General features: G+C 37.7%; 1 long non-coding RNA gene across 1 annotated transcript in view; it reads left to right on the forward strand.

Annotated features, from left to right (window-relative positions):
• Nucleotides 1–452: 452 nt before the first annotated feature.
• The window catches only part of LOC129145862 (uncharacterized), a 75,126-nt gene continuing 63,417 nt past the window's right edge, over nt 453–12,161 (forward strand). Inside the window, exon 1 of the long non-coding RNA XR_008551980.1 lies at nt 453–505. This is a non-coding gene — a long non-coding RNA (uncharacterized LOC129145862). The remainder of the gene's footprint in view (nt 506–12,161) is intronic.

Consider the following 12,161-nt stretch of genomic DNA (forward strand, 5'->3'; position numbering starts at 1 on the left):
GAATAATTCAATAAACTGATACTAGAACAACTGATACCCTAGATAGGAAAATTCTAAATTACAATATATCCAAATGATCAGAAGCCTGGAAGGAAAAATGTACAAGAATGGAAATCGGAAAGCCTAACATGGTTGATATAAATACTCATATGCGAGAGCAAGAAGCAGAAAGATTTTAGTGTCTCTTGTTAATACCCACCAAACAACATCTGCCATGAAGAAGCACTAAACAGTCAAGATGAGAAAAAGACTTGGCCAGTTGATAGGCTATCCTCTGTCATCAGCCATTCAAGTCACAATGGGCACATGAGCAATGTAGCCATGGTGATGGGGATAGGAGCTTCACATGAGAACAGTGCTATCTCACTGCCACTGGCGAACACCTAGCCTTTCTGCAGTGGAGTTCAAATTGGAACCATTGATATGATAGCAGTCCTTGAGGAGCCCAAAAGATCACTAGTACCAGATGGACTGCACTGGACTCTTCATCCTGAAAGGATCAGCAGTAAGTATTCCAGGCATGTTTTTCTTTCCCTCCTATAGGACCTCAGCTAGTACCACTATCCAGGAGCTCACAGAATGTTCAATCCAGCAATATGGGATCCCATGTCATATTATATCATATTACAGAGACCATTACACAGCAACAGAGGTATGGGAATGGCTCATGACCAGAGGACCCGTAGGTCAGATCACATTACACAGGACCTGCTAGCCTTACAAAATGTTTGGGTGGCCTAGTGAAGATGTTGCTAACACCCCAGTTCTGAGGCAATATCCTGAAAGCATGGGAGTATCAGCCCCCAGGACTTAGAGTTTGTATTGAACCAAAGACATTTACATGGTACTATGTCCTCAGTAGGAAAAATACATGGGTCTCGGAAACAAGGGTGAATTCACTTATCATCACTCTCAATAATCCACTAAAGGACTTGCATTCCCAGACCTCACAATTCTTGCGATATGAAGGGTTCAAGGTACTGATTTCTAAAGGGACATGCGTTTACCAGAAGACAGCAAAATTCTCATTGAATTATAAACTATGCCTGCCACGTGATTGCTTTGGGTTTCTTTGGTCCAGAGGTCAGCTAGCACGAAGAAAAATCACCATCTCAAGGTAATGGATGCTGATCATCAAGGAGCTGTTGTTAGGCAAAGGAGCAGGGAAGGATATATATGGAACCCACATGGGCTGGGTGCTGCTGTCAGATAAGCCACTGATCACGGTAGAGGTGGTACTAAGAAGGAGAGGAATCTAGGAAGGAGGGGAATAAGAATCGATTATGGCAAGAGCAATAGTTCATCTTACTATCCTTCCCCTTCTAAGTGTCTGCTCAGGAAAAGAAGCCTCTCAGAATCCTGGAGGAGTTCCTGAGTAAGTAAAGAGAAGTCTATCTAAGAAATGCAGTTTGTAATAGACACAGAAATGCATTGCACAGTTTCTCCTTTAAGGCATGACTTGCTGCTCAAGCAGCTGTGGGGACAGGGATCAGCTGTGGGCTTCTGACCTGAGGCACACAATTTCTAAGCTACTCCTATTTAGTGACTGTGGAAGGTGGAGATATAAGGGCCTGGCCATTTTGGCTACTTGATGATTCTGTGAGGCGCAGCTTGCCTCAGAGTGCTGAGTTGGATTAACCAGGAATTTGGTGGTCCCGTATTGAAGCTTAACATCTCTCTTTGCTCAATCCTGCCCCTTTTTACTTCAGAAGGGTTGGCCTTGTACTTGCAACCCCAACCATGACAAGGGTGTAACATTTTTATAGCTAAAAACTGAATTTATGTATAAACAAATTAGGGGCTCCCTCATAGCATAGGGGGTTAAATGTCAGCACTTTCACTGTTATGGCCTGAGCTTGATCGCCGGCAGGGAGCTACCTACATATGGCACAGCAGACCTCTCCTGTTTCTCCCGCTGCTCCCCTCAGCAGTGTATTTCAGTCAGTCTACCTGTTCTGCTCCTCACTCTGTTTCTGGTGAATCCTCTCACCTCGCACACCTCTGGCCTACACCCCAGTTCTTGTATGCATAAATAAATAAAAATGAATCTTAAAAAAACCCAAAATTATTGCTTGTTTCTCAGAAGAAAATGTTGGTAGGAAACATCTTTGTTCTGAACTCTGGTTCAGTTCTCCACTTGCCTTACAGCAACTCACTGACATAGGTCATCGCACATTGTATTTATGTAAACACAAGATAGGTAATCTGTATATTATATATGAAACAGATCTACTGTTGTCTGACTTCTGAACTTGATTTGCAACAGCCTTATCTGAAATATAACTTCAAAATGACACCAGGAAATGAGCCTCCAGGGAGGGAGCACAACCGACTATGGTGGTGGATCACGGGTGCTTTGGTGGCGGGTGCATGATGACAAGAACATCTGAAGGTGGGGGGGGTCCAGTACTCCCAAAATATAAACAATGATGTAAATCTGTATTAACTCAATAAAAATTATTTTTTTAATTTCTTATTTATTTATTTATTTATTTATTTATTTTACACAGCACTGGGTACAGTCAGAAGCGCAGGAGGGTGAAAGAATTCACCAGAGCCAGAGCAGGGAGCAGAACAGGCAGACGGATGAAGTACACTGCTGAGGGGAGCAGCGGGCGGCAGGAGAGGTCTGCGTGTCATGTGGGACCCTCGCCCTGAGGCTGGGGATCGAACCGGGGCTGCAGAGGCTGTGGGCAGCTTTGCAGCCCAGCGCTCAACCGCTGCACTACTGGGGAGGCCCCAATAAAAAAAAAAAAAAACGTTTAAAAAAAGAAAATGTACCTCTATAGTTTGGAGATTGTTAAAAAGTTAATGTATAACTTTTTATTATACATAAAGCTCAAATTTACAGTATATGAATGAAATCTGACTGGGTAAAATTGGATTTGTACAGTGTGAGAGTATCACAAATATCACATAAGTATATTATATTAATATATCAAGTATATTAATCAATAAACAGTTGTTACTGTATTTTTGCCGCCAGCCTAGTAGGTGCTCATGGCAAAAGGTTTTCCCTGTTCTCAGATATTTGTAAAATAGTTGCAGCATGATATAACAAAGTACTAGCAAGTACTAGCAAGTAAGTTAATATTGTCCAGGTTCATTTAATAAATATTAAGTATGTATCTGCACTCACTACCAGATCCAGCAGTTTGACATAAACAGATCGCTAGGCTCTTTTTTGCATGTTGTTTTGTTTAATAAACTTTGTATCCATCTCCACTGACTTTTTTACTTATTTCTGATGGCTTATTTTTAATGTAATGCTGAGGAAGATGTTTCTAGAATCTGCTAAACTCTCAGTACACTAGGGGGCATTTGACTTCCCACAAGGACCTGGGGCAGTTGAGTGGAAAGGTTAAGGTCAAAGGTAACATCCTGTTACTGTGGCTTGGTGAGGTAAAACAGACCAGAGCTGCTTTCCTTAAAATGGCTGTGAACTTCAATGACCCAGCTTGTGGCTTCTATAGGAAGGAGGTTGTAGATTTCATAAATAAGCATATACTTAGGAATGGAGTTACTTCCTCCTTCTATAGGATGAAAACATGCAAGTCCTGGGGTGATGTGGAGAGGAAACTGGTAGACATCCTGAGAGATTCAACAGTATCAGGGGCCATTAAGGAATCCTGTGCTTGGACCACCCTGGCCCTGGCTGTGCGCATTGCTCAGAGACAGAAGCAGGAGTATTCAGAAAAGGTAAAGAGGCTTCGGGGTCTGCTAGAGGAGCAGAAACTGTTCACTAATGTCTTGGTGGGGATGGTGAATAGACTCAGGGACTTGCAGGAAAGGGAAAGGCAGAAGGCGCAGTTAGAGCTTAAACAAAATCTTGTAGCCCTTCATGGAGCAGAGGAAGAGTGCAATTTACTCAGGAATCAGCTTCTTAGGTTGCTAAGCACTCAGTCTCAGACACAGGAAGTAAATCAGGAAGAGAAGAGAAAGGAGGTGGCACAGACATTAAGCATGTATACTTTTGCTAATTCTGCAGCAAGTTATGCAGCCCAGGGGACTACTGTTACTCCTGCTACTACTGTTCCAGCAGGGGAGATGATGGAGCACACAGTGATGTCTGTATGTGGTAAAGACCAGAACATTGCTCTTTTTCCTTGTTCTGCTATCTTGCAAACCTGGGCCCAGTCTGGTTCACTGATACCCATTAATCTACCTAATACCTGTTACTCATTCCTACCTATATTTACTATCCCAGGACCTGCAGCAATGCCTCCTGTGGAAGACACCAGAAATAGCTGGAAGGGTAAGCAGACTGAGGCCAGGAAGTTCTTCCCAGAAAGGTTTAATCCACAGTCTGGCCTCTCTCACACTGTAAAATGCATCAAGCGCAGAGAGGGTGATTGGGACTGTGATCAATGCAATTCAATGAATTTTTCATGGAGAAAGATTTGTTTTAAATGTAAAAAATTCTCCTCAAACAAAGGAAAGGAAGAAGCTGATCCCAATTGGGGATCTTACTGAATTCTATCAAATTTGTATTCTGAGATTCTCTTCTGATTAGAAATGGGGGAAAAGCACACCTTGATTAGACAGTACATAAAAAATCAGACAAGCAAAAATGAGTAAGATAAAGGTAATTTTAGCTTTGCCACTTCGAAACAGTTAACATTTGATTTACTTCCAACTGAGTATAACTACATGCGAGTTATAATAGCTCTATTAGTTTTGTTGTGAAAATAGGATAATTTTGAAAAGTTCATAACTTGCTTAAAATGTTATTTTACTGATTTGATAAAATTTGGAAAGTATAGAAATAAATTACAAAGAAGAGACTAGAAACCCTACAAAATGGCACCACCTAAAATAATCCTTAGAACATCATTTTGCTAGTCTCTCATTGCTGTATGCACATACTTACACACATGAGCATATATGTACATGCATGCAGAGACATTATTTTTGTTCCTAAAATGTATATTTTAAGAATCTACTTAAAAAGTTGTATTCCTTTAAATTTAGAAAATTCAGGAAAGCACATGTATATGCATAAAATACTAATCCAACCCTGTGGAAGACAATATCTTCCAAAATTTGGTTGCATATATCTTCAACCCCTTTTACTGTGTGTATACAATGTTGTTATTATGAAAATTCACACTTTTCTTATTTCTCAAGCAAAAACTGAAATAGCAGAGAAACAAAAGAAAAAAAGTTGTGGATAATATTCTCTGCACAATCTCAAAAAAAAAACCCATCATTATTTTAACCTATATGCATATTATTTTCTAAAATTTGTTTCTTAAATTTTAGTGAAGTTTGACAACATTGGTAAGTTAAAAATATACGATGTATATATTTAACTTAACATTATTTCTTATCTTTTGGGGACACTATTTATTAGATTTTTTTCTTTTAGGTTTCTTTGATTTGGTTTTAAAAAACCAGTTCCTTTTTTATTGATCAGTTCTATTATTTATATACTGTCAAGCTCAAAGGCATTCATTATTCCATTCCTTCTAACTTTTTCAGGAATACATTGCCATTATTTTTGTTTGCATTCTAAATCCTGCTTTCACGTTTTTTTAATTTTCTTTGTGTATAATGCTTAAAGATGAGAAATTTCTATCCATACAACTTGCTCAATATACTTACATATTTATGTATTTGTATGTAGATATACATGCATCTACATATAAAAATTTCCCTTTTTTGTTTGTACGTACATACGTACAGACATACACATATATATTTTTCCTCCTGCCCTGGGATTCTAATTTCATGTTCCTAGTTAGAATAATAAAAACTTAGATGGAGGAAAAGTACTTGGTGTGTTTTTTTAAAACATATTTTGTAACTACATTTCAACTCTGTGTTGGCTGTGCAACTACCACAGAATGCAAAATTGGGACGGCGAGCATGGTATATTTTAATCCGTGCAAGGATTAGGACATTTGCACTAAGTTGTTCTATGGCAATAGCTTTCTGAATCCTCTGTGTTATTTTAATATAACAAAACCTTTTGAAATACACAAAAATGTTTCCAATTGTTGTACTGTTTATAAGAAATACTTAATATAAGGTGAATATGTAATAATAATTAGAATAAGCTGTAACACATTTTGTGAATTTTAAAACATCACTGTTGTGAACATTTATAAGAACCTATAGAAATTAATCCACATGTATTTACTGCCTGAGAGGTTCAAAATTGTTATAGTAAAAACATTCTTTCTGTTGATTCTCAATATGAATGTTATTGTGTTTTCTGACATTTTTGGTTGCTTTGAGGGATTTTTAAGATAATCAAACACTGTTAATGGATCAATTCTGTATATATCTAAAAGCCACTGAAACATGAATGTTTACTACTCAGAATTATCTGCAGGGCAACAATTAGAATAAAATAGCAATAATAAAACAGTTATGTTCAAATTAGGAACTTAAATATGTCCACATTTTGGCCCATGAAAATGAAAAATAGTAAAATTTTTAAAGGTCTTAAAAGCCAGTAGTTTTTGTATTTTCCTTTAACTTTGTGTTTATTAAATAGTACTAGAAGACTCTGTGATACTAAATGAGCTATGTCTTAGATTCTCTTCTCTTCCCTTGGAGTTAGGATTTCCAAATAAAATACAGGATGTCCAGTTAAATTTGAATTTCAGATGAACAACAGATTTTGCTTTAGTATAAGTATGTATCACATATTGCATGTACTTTTATTTGCTATATCTGACAATGCTACCTGGAAGGAGATGGACATTAATTTTTCTTTTCAAGTAAAATGACTATTCTGACAGAAGGAGCATCTGGACTTTCACGACCTGAAGCAAATTCCAGGACCCATGGATGAAAAGCCAAGAAGAAGAAAAAGGAAATGGAAGTTTCTAAACATTTGTCAACAATGAAATCTGAACGCATGAGTTGGAGATGACAATATATAGCATGATATAGTTCTCATGATTGACAAAAAGAGATTTGGGAAAAATAGAGATAAATTGGAAATATGAGCTCTGGCCCCACAAGTCTCTTGCTCTGTCACTGTAATAGCCAAAGTGGTCTCTAAAGTCACCTTACCCATTACCAGCAGCATTGTATAAACATCTGTATTGAACCTTAGCGCCCAGATTTTGGCACCTTAAGCTGTTCTCCATTAAAAGGAACCAGGGCTCCTTGGAGGGCAGTTGGTACCAAATCTTGGGGCAGGAAAAAGCAAGATAAGCCTGGAACATCTTGCCACTGAGAGAAAGTGAGAGTGCTGACTGGGGGTACAAAAGACAAGCAGACCTGAAGAAAGCTTTCTCCTGCCTAAGAGTGACATAAGTGAACCTCAAAAAAAGAGGCCTGCCTGAAGAAGCCTCTCACTGGGCAAAGAGTGAAAATTTAGCATCTAAAAGAAAAGAATTTGCATTTCTTCCTTGTCAAATAAAATTGAGAATCCTGAAAAAAAAAAAGAAAAAAAAAGAAAGGAAGAAGGAAACAGCTAACAAATGCAGCCAACTGGAATGGTTGAGTCCATTTAAAAAATGGTAACCACATGGTGCTACTGAAAATGTAAAGGGAAAGCATGTTAAGAGATTCATGTTTGTACCTAAGAATTTCCAGTTTTGTCTATAAAAATGCTATATATTGATCAATCCAATTCATGCAACTACTTACACTCAACTTTTTCTCAATGAGGAAAGTAACGTAAGTGGTGGAGACTTATATGTAGTACATATGTGGGCTACATGATTAATATATGGAAAAAATATTAGTTTTAACCTGGAGAGAAAAAGATGTGGAGGCATGCAAAGGTGAATTTTTTGTAAGGAGAGAAATATAAAAAGACATGTTCAACAACTGGGAGTAATACTCTTCAGATTAAAAATGTAGTGTTTTGGTATTAAGTCAGAGAGTTTGTAAAGACTTTAAGATGTTTTGTATGTTATATTACTAGAAACAAAATGTTATAAATTAATGGGTTTTAGACAAGATTTCTTGGTCAGTGAAATACATGAAGATACGCATAAGAAGGGTTCTAGAGTGTTTCCATTTTTCTGACTACATATTGAGCTTGCGTGTTCCAGAGTGTCACTGGCTATCTTACTTGTCTGATATTCATCTAGATATTCATTACTAGCATAAATAACTACTGTCATCATAACTAGCATAAATAAACCATTTGTTGAGATTTCACATTGCTTCATGTGTTCTGTGTGTTGTCGTGGCCACATGGAAAGGATTCCAAAGAGAGCAGGGTAGAGTCTACATATTTCTTTTAAAAGCTGAACACCTCTAAAGTCATTTTTCTCTGTCACTCTCTTCCCTCAAATATCATTAATTTCTGCTTTAGTCTGTGACTACTAACAGTAAAATGGGTCCAGACTGTAATATTATTAGCTTATTTTGGGAAATTGTGGGGATTCTTTGATTGCAAATTAATTAAAATCTTTTTTTCTGGGAAATCACCTGATTTATTTATAACTTTCTAGGCATGGGATCAGTGCTGAGATATTCTTGAGTCCTAGTAATTAATGCATTTAGATTAGGTTTACAGATTCTTGACTTCCAGTTATAATAATCTTTTTTTAACATTGTTTTTTTTAAAGATTTATTTATTTATTTATTTATTTTAAAGATTTGTTTACTTATGCATACAAGAACTGGGCATAAGTCAGAAGTGCGGGGTGGGGGGGGGGTGAGAGGATTCACCAGAGGATTCTTCCATGACAATCTGCTAGACAAAGACAAAGGTTTGTGAATAGACAGACTATTTGGTACATATGCCAAAATTTTCTACCAGGTAGTTGATGAGATCCAAGTGTAGGTGGTGTTGCCATGTGCAACTTCTTCACCAGCTCACTGACCAACTTGTAGGAAATTCAACAACTAGAAGAAACTTTATCTGTATACAGTTTCAGAGCAATGAGATGTAAATAATCATAAAAATCTCTGGGACAACATAATTCTAGAAATAAAATCAGCTGTTCAGATAGCTAGATAGATAGACATAAAATCAGCTGTCCAACTAAGACCCTGTCACCCCAAACTCTTGAGGTTGATAAAGGTAATTCTCTTGTCAATATGAAGACGCTACAGAAAATCACACAAGTGTTTAAAGTCACCTATCCTGACTTCATCAAGGTCTTTTACAAATCCATCAAAAGTTGGAGCCAGATTTGCTGCTGTCAACCGATCTCCAAGAATAACTGCAAACTCATGGATGGACAAGGCTAAAGTTCTTGCAACTTTCCACTGCACGGGAGATGTTTTTGTGTTACAGCTCCAGCCTCGGTTTGCACCTGGTCGTTCCTCTCTGAGAGGGAATGAAGGACCGGGCACATTTTGGTCTTCTCACCCAATCGCTCAGCTCCAGCTCCAACAGAGCCAGCAAAGCTGCCTGACTTCTCTTACCTTACCATTCTGACCTGCAAGCTATCAAACCGCAATAGGTAGTACGTATTTGGAAAAAGCATAAGGGATTGAAAGCCTGTTCTCTTGACAGAAAAATGCAATTCGACGCCCCTGTTCTATTAGCTCTGCTCAGAGTTGCTTCTGAATTGTCAGCTTACCTGCTACTTCTTTCCAAAACAACAATACAATCTCTTTCATTACCGCAGAATTCCCTGCTAGTATCTGGCAATCTCCAGACCACCATTTGTCTGTTAACTATGTGCTGACTTGCAGCGTACTTACTTGTCCAATCTTCTCAGTAGCATCAACATTTCCAAGTCCAGAGATCCGCCTGCCTCCTCTTGTATGTCCTTCCGGAGCCGCCAGGTATCCACCATCTTGTGATCACTCCACCACCCCGCCTCCCAAATCCCATGTGGGGATATCCGGCCACATGGAACCAGGAGCCGGGGCTGGGACCAGTAAGTTGTACAGGAGGACAGCGAGAATGGGAGACTGGCTGGCCAAATGGAGGGTGAGACGATGGGGGGTGTGAGTGGGGCTGTGGGGAGGTGGGTACATGGGAGTTGGGTGGATGAGGGTGTGGATGGGGACGTGGGTGGGGATGTGGGGGTGGTGGATTGGTGGGGGTCGCACACGTGTGCACAGGGCCAGTGGAGGGTCTGGCCTAGGCTGCCGGCGGAGCAGCTCCGTTTTACAGATTTTAAATGATTGCGGGTGTTGCACTAGGTGGTCGTGTCATGCTTCAGAAAATCACACAAGTGTTTAAGGTCATGCATTCTGACTTCATCAAAGTCTTTGACAAATCCAGATTTGCAGCTGTGAACCGATCTCCAACAAGTCTATGTGCGAAAAAGCGGAAGGGAGTTACTTATAGACAGCATAATTTGGGGTCTTTTTTTTTTTTTAATGCAGCCAGTCACTCTTGTGCCTTTTGATTGGTGAACTCAATGCATTTACATTTAGAATATTGATATTGGGTTCCCAGAATAATATATCGATACTACTAATGCCAGTTTATTAATTACCCTCCGGATGTTATGTAGTTCCACCGATGCAGTTTTGTGCATGGATGAATGTCAAACTGTAGTTGTTAGGGGAGAGATGTCTTATCAGCCATGATACTGATGACACTCTTCTCATATGACCATTTATTCAAGCATCTCCACCCGATGGGCACTGAGAGGTTTTCCATGCGAGTAAGCATTCTTTTACATGTATTCCATGGACTGCTGCTCATATTTTTTTTATGATAAATATACAGAATTAGAAATCAAAGTAGATTTTTCATTTTTAAAATAAGGCAGTAACAATTTACATTAGCATCATCAAGGCTCGTTGGATGAAGGGCCTTTTCTCTGCAATCTCTCCACCCACCTAGTGTTGTTTGTTGTGCCTGTTTTCTGAGTAAAGATGTATCTTATTTTTCAGAGTAATTTGCATTTCAGTGAATGCTTTTGAAGTTAAATATGATTTTATAAGTTTGTCCTTTGAATTTCATAATTTGAAATTTTCAAAATTTCAAGTTTGTCCTTTGAATTTCATCTCCCATAGAATGTTTTTTTCTATGCTTAGCACGTATTATAATGAATTCTTTGCTTTTTCACATTTCAATTTATAGGCACTCTTTGCATATCCTGTAAGTGAAAGCTCTGTATGAATATATGTTAAAATATTTTCTCAACTTTTGTTTGTCTTTTGAGCTGAATTTTGACATATTTTATCAGAGAAATATTTGTTTTACAAACCAAAAAAATGACTATCCTATCTTTTATAGCTTTGTTTTCTGATTAGTTGAAGAAATTCTCTACTCCAAGTTCCTTTCTTTATTTTTTTTCTTTTATAGTAAAATCTATGATAGACCTGGATATTATTTTTGTTTAAACTGCAACATTGGGATCCAACACTGTTTTCTAGCAAATGGACAACCAATTGTTGGTTGTCTTTCTCCTAAACTGAAATTAAGCTTTGTTAATTTGCTCACATAGTTAATTAGTATGTGTACATATTTTCTGGACACCATTGCATCCTTCTCTTCTATATTTTTAAAAGTTTGATTCTATTTGAACTCAAAACTCATTTTTTTAATTATTTCTTCACCATTTGTTGAAAAGGCCTTTCTCCCACTAAATTGCAATAACATTTTTTCTCATAAGTCAAACAAATACAAATATGGAGTGAAAAATCTGCTAAGTCAGTGGAGCCCAGGAACATTATTATTTCCTTGAAATGCTACAGCCAAGTATATTCACATTCAGTTTCCTAATGCAGAGTCATTTGGCATATTTGGCATATATGGTATGGATTACCACACACAAACTTTCATATGAAGCACATTATTTATCTTGTTTAATTGTTAGCACTTAATAACTTTTGAGAGCATAAGCTGAAATAGAAATAATAAAATATTCCCCTATGTAGGAATTTGCTCATTTTCCTTGTGATTCATTGATTTTTGCTTCACGTATTTTAAGTCTCTGTAGAGTACATACAACTTCATGACAGATAATTCTTCTGGTAGATTGACCATTACATGTCCTTTGTTATCTCTTTCCTGATTTTTTTGATTAACTTTTATCTAATATTGTTGTACCAGCTTTGGGAGGGGGCTTCCCTTTAGTATATTTCTACTCTTTTATTTCACAGATCCAATGCCATTTTATAAAAGTCCATTTTCATCTTTGTTATTTCCTCCCCCGACCCCACCATTGCAAATAAATAGATTCCTCTTATTTCAGAAGTTACCTATATTTTTTTCTATCTTTGTCATTCCTTTTATATAAATAGTAACTGGGTGTGTATCATAAATACACTTT

Source organism: Talpa occidentalis, unplaced genomic scaffold, assembly GCF_014898055.3.
Source record: "Talpa occidentalis isolate TD23 unplaced genomic scaffold, MPIMG_talOcc4v2.1 talOcc4.15, whole genome shotgun sequence".
NCBI classification, from domain to species: Eukaryota; Metazoa; Chordata; class Mammalia; order Eulipotyphla; family Talpidae; genus Talpa; species Talpa occidentalis.